The following is a 9,842-nucleotide window of genomic DNA, read 5'->3' as shown; positions in this document are numbered from 1 at the left end:
GAGAGAGAGAGAGAGAGAGAGAGAGAGAGAGAGAGAGTTAGTTTAATTTCTGCTTATCTTGTACATTTTGCTAATAGAATTCATTAGCTAGAATATTTCTGTAGAGACTGAGCAAAAGAATAGGCTTTTAAATCGAACTATCACATTGTATTGACTTCGTGGTCAGTATACAAGGCAAATATTATCCACATGGCACTTATCAAGTAAAATTTGTGTGTGTGGATATTTTATTTATAAGCATACATTGCAAGTAAAGCACATATTTTAAAAATAAAAATGAGCTGATCATTTTACAAATATTCTAGTTGCCTGTTATAATGAAATTGTGTGTTAAGTGTCACTCTTAAAGCAATGGAAATGGCATTTGCATATTAGTTTAATTGCTTTGGATTAAGCATTGAAAGATGAGAGCCAAGAGAGCTTATTAAGTTGAAATGAGAAAAAGTGATAAAAAAGTAATATTGTGTCAACACTACATCTGGAGGTCTGTTGCTATTTCCATTTTAAATCCTAAATTGTAGCATTTCTTCAAATTATCATCGAATGCTATAGTCTTGAAATATAATAAAATCTAAAAAGGTTAATGCACGGATTGTGCTTGATAAATACGATTTGATTTGAAAGCCAAGCTAGAATTTTCTCTTCTTTGATATTTGTTTGTTCTTAATGTACTAGACTGTAAGCTTTTGAAGACACTATGTCTCATTTACTGCTGTGTCTTTAGGGCTTTGTAATCATCTGTCCTGTAATAGATGTTCAATGAATATTTGTGAATGAATGAATGATTGCAAGGTATGGCAACCCCTTATAGTTACTGTTAAGCATTTTAGGTGAGCAATTGAGCACTGCTGGTTTTGATTGGTGCCTGCCACTGTATCCACAGGCCCCCTTCCATTTTGAAACAAGGTGCTCACTAATGTTCTCCTTCTTTGCCTGGGGGAATCATCAGTCATTAATTACCTGAAGTCCTACAGCCACCTACATTGCAGTAGGCTATGTGAAGTGGGTCCTGTGTGAGGCAACTTAATTTGCAATTCAGGGAATCCCCTGTTGGGATGTTTGATTTGGGGCTTATATTAGAAACTACTATTTGTTTGCTGTGTCCAAAGCACTAGCAAACTGATGCCACATCATTTTAAAAATAAATGATAATCTCATTCATTTGTATGGGGGAATTAGCACCACTTTCAAGAGTCCTTGTTGCTCACCAGAGTGATTTCATGTTTGCAGGTAGCCTATTGTTAGAGCATCTAAAACATATCCTTTAAATTTGGTGAGACTACCCCTTCCGTTTCAGCTATTCTGGATAATTTATGAAATGTTTAAACAGCTTACAAATATTATCTTCTTGAACGCTTGTCACAATGATGTGAAAGTGGTCCTATTGAATATCTCCATTTGGCAGATGAAAAAACTGAGGCAAAGAGAAGTGAAGTGACTTACTGATAGTCCTACAACTAGAAAGTGGCAGGTCCAGGTTTGGAAATTAGACAGTCTGGCTCCAGAGGGTTGTGCTCTGAACCATCGCGCTATGAGCATATAAGTGACTATGGTTCCCCCTAAGGACCCTGAAAATCAAATATTGTGTATGCTTCATCTGTTTTATGGTTGTTGCTTTAAATTTTTAATGGTGGTAAAAAACACGTATCGTAAAATTTGCTACCTTAACTATTTTTAAGTATACAGTTCCATAATGTTAGGTATGTTTACATTGTTGTGTAACAAAATCACTAGAACTTTTTAATCTTGCAAAACGGAAACTCTACTCACTGAACACTAACTCCCCGTTTGCCCACTGATGCCATCAAACTATTATCACCTGATGTAATAACAGGTGAAACAGAGACAAGAGAATATTGTTTTATTTGCATGGATTAAGTTTACAACCAGAATTCAAAACTTCTAAAAAATACAACTGCACAAGAAATGGGGTGTTTCGAAATACAAAGGAGTATCTTAGAGATTTGTCTTCTTCTTGTTCTTCAGTGTGGTCTTGGAATCACCAGAGAAAACTTTGCTGTTATATAGCTCATCAGAATGACCTATGTCCGAATCATAACTTCAGGAATATTTTCTAGGACTAAAGCCTAGAATACAAAAAAAGCTGTATTTAGTTTTCTTGTTTCTTACATATAAGTATTATTACTTAATTATTTAAATTGAAATAACTTATAATAAAATAATTATTTAATTATTTCTCTGCCTAAAAGAAATTATATTCAAAAACTGATTTATAAAAGTACTATTATTTTATATATGCTATTTTTACAATAATTATTCCCATTAGTACTCTTTTGATGTTTTAAAAAGACAATTGCCATATTCAACACAAAAACTTAGAGAACATAAATATACATTGCATATACTTATAATTATATAGTCAATTTTAATCATTCCCGTAAAAGTACTAACACTCTATAAATGTATGCAAAGTTATATAATTCATGTTTGAAAAACAAACAAAAACTCTGAAAAGTATACTTATAATGAACATTTCCAATTCTTATTTTTCTTTATATTTACTATCATATTTCATTTGCACATAACCCTGTGAAATAGTTTGAAACGTGTTGTACTAGAGGATAATATGGAAATAGACTCAGTCTCCTGAGGGGCGGTGCTTAGGCCGAATATTAAGTGAGAATGGAAAGGAGTTCCTCTTTGATGATGCACCAGTACAGGGAAGTGAGGGAAAACATGGCACACCAGAGGCACCAGTAGTGAAGCACTTCCAAAGCCATAGATGTGAATGGGGAAGTGCGAGGAGATGGGAAGTAGTGACAGGCTAAATCCAGGTCAAAAGAGGCCTTTTTGCCAAATAAAATAGTTTGAATTTGATTCCACAGAGTATGCAGAGGCACAAAAGGATATTAAGCAAAGTAGTGTGACATGGTCAGAAATGTCACTGGTGAAAATAGTGTATCACAAATTCAATTCCTAGAGTCAGGACTCATTCTACCTCCAATTTTTATATCAAATAATTTTAAAGTATCATCCACATGTATGAATTTACTCAAGTTTTGGGAGCAAGGGAGGTTTGATCAAGTCATCTGGTTTCTTACCTTACAGTATTATCCTAAAATATACTGTTTGTAAGCTGCAGAAATAATTTGTAATTAGCAGATATATTTAAAGGTATTTTCATATAACAATTATTCATTCTTTTCCCTCTGATTCCCTATTATAATTTGTTTCATCTGTTCATCTACACTTACCGTTTTTCATTCACTTGTCTATTATAAGTCAAGAAACTTTTACCTTTTCTCTCCTGTGATTACTATCCTATCTGATGGGGACAAAATAATTGAGACAGAATAGAGGAGTAAGATGAATGGCAGACAGCAGGTGCATTTGTATATTATGAAGTGTTTGCAAAATAATAAGCACCACATGAATAATGCATTTGAAGAATATTGTCTGGCAAATGATATTCAGTCATATATCCAAATCATCCCTCAATTACTGAAGAGTGAATTACAATGTGTAATACACTGTTTTATCAGACAGACAGAATTCACCATGTGGAGCGTCTCGATAGAGTAAAAGGACTACTATTTATTAATAGAGGATTAAAATCTCTCTATATATCTATATCTATGTCTATGTCTACATCTATGTCTATATCTCTATCTGTTTATATCTACATCTATATTTTTACCTATATATAAATAATTTCCTTATCTTTAAAAGTCTAGTGGCTTTTTGTTTTTTTAAGAATTAAATTTCCATGGCATATTTGCCATTGATTCTAAGGTTGACTTTTATGTAATGTACCAAAGCTATTATTTGCACTAATATTATTACTATAGTTCATTTTCAGCTTAAGTATTATGTTTATTTCTTTCAAATATTTAATATTCTATTAATTAAAATTAATTTAAATATAATTTAAATGTCAATATTTAATATATCTTATTTACATTAACCTTGACAATAAACCTAAGAAGTACATATTACTATTTACATTTTCCAGACAAGGAAATGGAGATTCATAGAAGTTAGGAAGTAGGCTTAAGGTTAGTAAATTGCAGAGCTGGGATTTTGACGTCATGGTGGCTAGCACCATAGTCCATTCATTGTTTTCTCCATTAAATTATTTCCCTGTTTTTACTTAAAAAGCATCGGTTGTGCTTCTGTATAGTTTCTACAGCTAGCAATGTAAAATACTGACACGTTAAAGACAAAACTGAAGTAAAAACAAAAAACCCTTTGACTCAATGTTCCTATATTTTGTTTTGTTTTGATTTAAAGAGAAAAAAAAAGTAATGCAAGGCTCAGGAGTTGGGAGTGCTGGGCGGGCCTCCTTTCATTTTACCTTTCGACTGGCTTGCTGTCTGCTGGCCCCCACCTGGCTGAGCTGCTTGGGCTGCTGCTGTTGCCACAGGCCCCATGTGCTGCACTATTCTCAACTGCACCTGCTGGGGCTGCGGCTGCTGGGGCTGCGGCTGCTGGGGCTGCTGCTGCGGCTGCGAGGCAGGGCAGAGCAGGACCGTCTGCTGGGGAACAGTTTGCCCAGGTCCTGTCTGGGCAAAGCCACGCTGAGACAGCACAGTGGCCTGGGGCTGCACAAAACTTTCCACTCCACTGAGGTTAGTGAGAACAGCTTGCTGAGCAGGTAAGGCTATTACTTGACTGGTTGACACTTGTACACTAGAACCCTGTAACACCACTGGCTGTTGAAGATGAAAAGTTGTAGGTCGTTGAGGTTGTTGTTGTGGAACCAACTGATAGACCCATTGCTGCTGACACTGCTGTGGCTGCTGGGACTGCTGCTGGGTGTTCAAAATGACTGAACCTTCTGGAACCTGGAGTAGAGTTAAGGGCCTGAGCTCTGAAGCATTATTTAAAATATATTGAACACCTGTTTGAGAAGGAGCCTGAGGTGCAGTGGGCTGTGCATTTGGTGGCTGGCCTCCTGAGGGCAGGCTGCTGGGGTTCACTCCTGAGGGATCCCCGGCCCCAGTGGTGGAGCGCTGCACAGGGTTGGAACGTCTCACCACAGTCTGGGTTCTAGCAACAGGGCTCACCACTTTGAAGACCTTGAGGCCAGCTCTGCTGGCCTTGACCAGAGTGAGCAAGGCTCTTAGTGACGAGCTGACAGTGAACAGGGAGGCTGCAGGAGGCGTGCTGACTCGGTTCACTTCCACAGAGGATTTCTGGGCAAGACCTGGTGGCTCAGAGGCAGGAGCAGAAGATGGAGGTTTAGGGAGGCTGCTTGCCTGCTGTGGAGTGAATCTATTACCTGACAAGCTCTTTCCTGAGCTCCAGGGAAGCTTGGTGGCTGGAGGTGTGTGTTGCACTCCCTTCCCCAGTGCTGATGACTGAGCCGACCTGGCCTGAGGCTGTTCTGCTTCCTTCTTTGGAAAAATTTTTCTGAGACCAGCTGAGCCACTGGAGCTGTGTGACATCTTGACTGGACATTCGGTGTTCTTCTGGACTGGTTCCTCGGACCGACTGACTACCCTCCCAGCATTAGTGTTTGACCCAGGCATGGAACTATATAAATGATCATGTATGGAGGAGTGGCAGGAAGATATCTGTCTCTCACATCTGATTTTCTTAGGACGTGACCTTTTCCCAGAGATAAGTGGATCATTAAGTGGCTGTGGGAAGGTCAGCTTTGTTGTCTGGGACCTATCGCCAGCTTCACATCCAAATACAGAGCCATCTTTTCCCTCGTGGGCTGGCCAGACTGTCGGTTGTGAGTCATCATGTTTGCCAGACCTCTCCCCTTTGGCATATTTCTCCATGTCCACTTCAGAAGGGACCGCCAAGGCACAGGGGCGCTGTTTCCACGCATCTACACTATTTCCTGCTTGGGAAATCTTGAGGTCATACTGCTGGCCTGCTTCACTTTCTTGGCTTTCTTCGTAAGAAGTCGATGGTACTCTTAGCTCAGGAGATGGTGGGCGACCGGGCAGCCCCTGCCGCCGACTCAGGGAGGCTGCAGAATAGCGCTTGAGGCTCCTTCTCATCGGGTTAGCGTTCATCTTTTGCTTGTTATACAGCAGCCTGTTTTCGGTGCAGGCTACTGATACACAAGGCTCAAGGCACAGTGGCTCAGCTGTCGCCAAGATCAGTTGGCTCTCAAGCAAAAGCTTGTCTTCCTGGGTCCATTTCTGGTTATCGCTGGTTATGGACTGTACATCGCAGGCCAACGTCTGCATCGTTGGGCGTAAGAGAATATGCCTGCTTTGGTAACCGGGGGCTTCCCGATTACTGGACTGCCTATAGTCCCGTATTTCTGCTATGACACACCCACAGTGAAACATGTTCACCGGACACTTTTCCAGAAGATCCACCAAAACGGGAGGTAATTCTTCTGCATCCAAGTATTCAAGCAGCTCCCCTTCTTCATAAGGCAACCGAATGGTCTCCGAATAAGATTCATTTTCCCCCTTGAGCATCAGCGAATAGCCCTCCTTTCCTGGGTATAGGTTGACCACTAAACATGACAATGACTCTCTCGCCACGAGCTTCTCTAACAAGTTCACATTACTTCTTAATCCCTGCGCAACCTCAGGCTCTTTCCCACATTCTTCAACGTATATGTCATACAGTTTTTCACGGAGAGACTTTCCCCCACTCGGTGAGTGTTGCCTTTTAGGGGGTCTCTTTTGGGCGCTTTCAATGATATGGTCCGCACGACCCAAAGCTCGTTCTAAAGCTTTTTGCATCGTGGGATGAAATACGGGCCCTAAAACAAGAGAAAATGCAAGTGCGTTGAGGCACGGAGTGAATATCTCGTCTTGAATATCGACGCATAATTATGTAAAATGCTCCAACTCTACAGTGGGCCACCAGCCTGACTTTAATATGGACACCAAGGTACCCGCCCCCAAGGAATTGCTAAGCCAAATTCTTACAAATTTCCCAAAATACCTGTGTCGGTACAGACTGTGGTCCCTGCGCTGGGCCTTGCCGAGTCGTTGGGCGTTGCTACGCAGCATGTGCGCATGGAGGCTTACGTCACACAGCCTTCTGTGCGCCTGTGTGGTGCTTTCACGCTGTACCAGCCGCGGGCTCTGGTGTGCTCTCCGGTGGTCGGCACTTCCTGTTCTGGTGCCTGCTCTTCCTACTGGCGTGTTGGGCCAGTTATCCATGTCCAGTCCCGTTCATGCGATTTTACAATATACTGAACAAAACCATTTCTGGGGACTGATGCAGTATCACCTTCCCCCCCCCTTTTTTTTTTTAGTAAAACAAAGAACAAAGAATAGAAAAGCACAAATATCAATATGTCCCATGTGCTCTCCTTCTTCCTATAAAAAAAAAGTGTATGTATGTTCAACCAACAGCTACTTTTGGTTGGGAATGAATTATGAGGGAGGTAATAGGATTGAGACAGTAAGATCAGTGACAAGTGACTTACCAAGGAGGAGTTCACAGTTTCCTTGGGGAGGCAAACATGTAACCGGATAATTACAATTTATAGACTTTTGGACAGAATGGTAAAGGAGAAGAAGTGCTAAACAAGGGAAGTGAGAAAAACTTCCCAAAGGAGGGGATAGTGGAGCTCCTTAAAGGATGACTATAAATGGAGATTACTGATAACCCTGGTAACATTTTCTGAGAAATATTGGTTAGAAAACTCAGACTATAGTAGAGAAAGGGATAGAGGTTAAGCTACAGGCAGACATAGAGAACACACACTTGCACACAAAGAACACCTCTGTATAAACTCTCTCAGTCCACTAATGTATCAGGTAAGCATAACATGTGTAATGACTTTATCATTAATGTGATTTCGGAATTTTAGGAAAGGATGCAAGCTTTCATGTAGACTTTTATTTAACAAATGGGAAACTATCATACCCAAAGCCACAATTCAAATTAATGGCTTATTCATGTGATGTGCTTTATACATTGTAGACAGAATAAATAGTAAATAATGACATCAGGAACTACAAAGCAAAATTATGCAGCGATACTTTGAACAATTTGGATTCCAAATAAATTCATATTAGGAAAAGAAAACCAGCAGCCGAAAGCAATGTAATAGCTTTTGCAAATTAGGCACCAAGGTAGTCAATTACAATTGTATTTTATAAACTAGTGAACAGAAGGATTTTGAGAGAGGGAATGATTACAATGCTGCTACATAAATGGTAACTTTAAGAAAACAGTCAGGGAAAAGATGTCCAGTTGATCTTTATGATATTTTTCATGTGTGTATAATGAATAATTTGAGAAAACCCTACATGCTGATAAGACTGAATATAATGGAGTTGAACTCCCTCATTCCCTAAGAGTTCTCTTTTTATCATGCTATTATCATAATGGACTTTTAAGGAAAAAGCAGATACCGTAACTGGAAATCGTGTCTACAATAAAGCTGTTTTCAATTCTTTGTAACAGTAGTTTCATATGAAACAAACAGGAGAAATAATCTTACAGTATTTACAGGAAAGTAGCTTTGACAGCTGACTGTTACAAAATCTCCTATGCAATTATTCCACCTCCCCTCTGGCTAGGGATATTTTTCATATAGCCCATACTTCTGAAACTACTTAATTTGAAAATGCCTTTTCCCATGTACACACCTGTGGACATCTGCAAATCTATAACTAACCAGCTCTAGAATCCCCTTCATGATTCACCCCTGCAAAACCAAGAAAAGAGAGCAGAGTTAACAGACAACTCCTCATTCCTGGTGTTTATTTATTTTTCTCCCTGGTGCTGCATCAAGGGATGCCTTCCACTTTATGCCTCACAGCAACTGCAACTCTTTTGGGCAATCATATGAGACAAGTTTAACAGAATTTCAAACATATGGGACTTCCCTTCCAGAAGGGGTGTTCTAGTCATATTGAACCTTTCTATAAAAGTGAAAAGTTGAATCTGCAGAACAGAAATGGAAGAGGGCTGTATTCACAGGATAAGGAGATTAAATATAAAGAGCTCTGTGATTTATCTACTTTATGAGGTGCTGCTGGAAAGGAGATTGCGCTTTTAAAAAGTGGTGACCTTGATATAAATTCCATATTTAGCCATTGGTGAAATATTATGAATAATAAGGAGCATGTGAAACATCGGGCATAAGTGAGAAGATTCAAAAGGGGAGTGAGATTGACAAGCTAAGGGGTCAAACCATCGTGGCAGATCATCGTGACCACAATAAAACACGATGTAACAGTTTGTCCATGACAAAGTATGTTTACACCAGGATGTGATTTGCTTCTCACAGTAACTCCATGAGGTTACATGTCCTTATAATTTTACGATCAGATAACCGAAGTTCAGAGTAGACGAGTTGGTTGTCTGTGATCACACAGCTTGCTACTGGATTCTTCTGCCCATGAAAACTTCTTCTTCTTATATTCTTTATCACATTTGAATAAAGATGAGACTTGTGTTTTGGTTTTAACACTTCAAACCATAGCTCTAATATCATTCTATGGCATTATATTCTGACAATCTAAGTGTAAAGTGTTTTATTCCTACATTTTTCATTGACAAGATCCTTAATATAATTGTCACATTCTAAGCATGTTTATATTGATAAAGAAACACAAATCATTAGACCATTTTCTTTTTTCTAAAAATGGCCTGTTTTGCCAAATAAAGTTATTAGATTGTTGGTATTTAAACCATATGTTCTTTAGTGAAGTGTAGGTTATTCAGTTTAATGGCTTTTCTTTCTAGTCAGAAAAATCTAAAAATTACTATTGTCTGGAGTTGATACTAAAATTGCATAAAAAGTATTGAAAAGAAACCAACTGTAAAATAGGCATTAATCATATAGAATAAAAAAGTCTCTCCCCAAAATCATTTAATTCTGCCTTTAAATTAAATAAACTCACAATTTAATTCTGTTGTTTTTTTTTCTTTCCCCATTTTTT

The 9,842-nt window shown here is 39.0% G+C and overlaps 1 protein-coding gene and 1 pseudogene across 1 annotated transcript in view; one reads left to right on the top strand and one right to left on the bottom strand.

The window, feature by feature from the left end:
• IL1RAPL1 (interleukin 1 receptor accessory protein like 1) overlaps positions 1-9,842 on the top strand; it is a 1,086,405-nt gene that overhangs the window by 542,573 nt on the left and 533,990 nt on the right. The gene's annotated exons all lie outside the window — the stretch shown is intronic.
• LOC109389926 (transcription factor SPT20 homolog pseudogene) lies at positions 4,275-6,677 on the bottom strand (annotated as a pseudogene).

The sequence above is a fragment of the Hipposideros armiger genome, unplaced genomic scaffold (assembly GCF_001890085.2).
Source record: "Hipposideros armiger isolate ML-2016 unplaced genomic scaffold, ASM189008v1 scaffold_250, whole genome shotgun sequence".
NCBI classification, from domain to species: Eukaryota; Metazoa; Chordata; class Mammalia; order Chiroptera; family Hipposideridae; genus Hipposideros; species Hipposideros armiger.
This window is presented reverse-complemented; position numbering and strand designations above follow the sequence as displayed.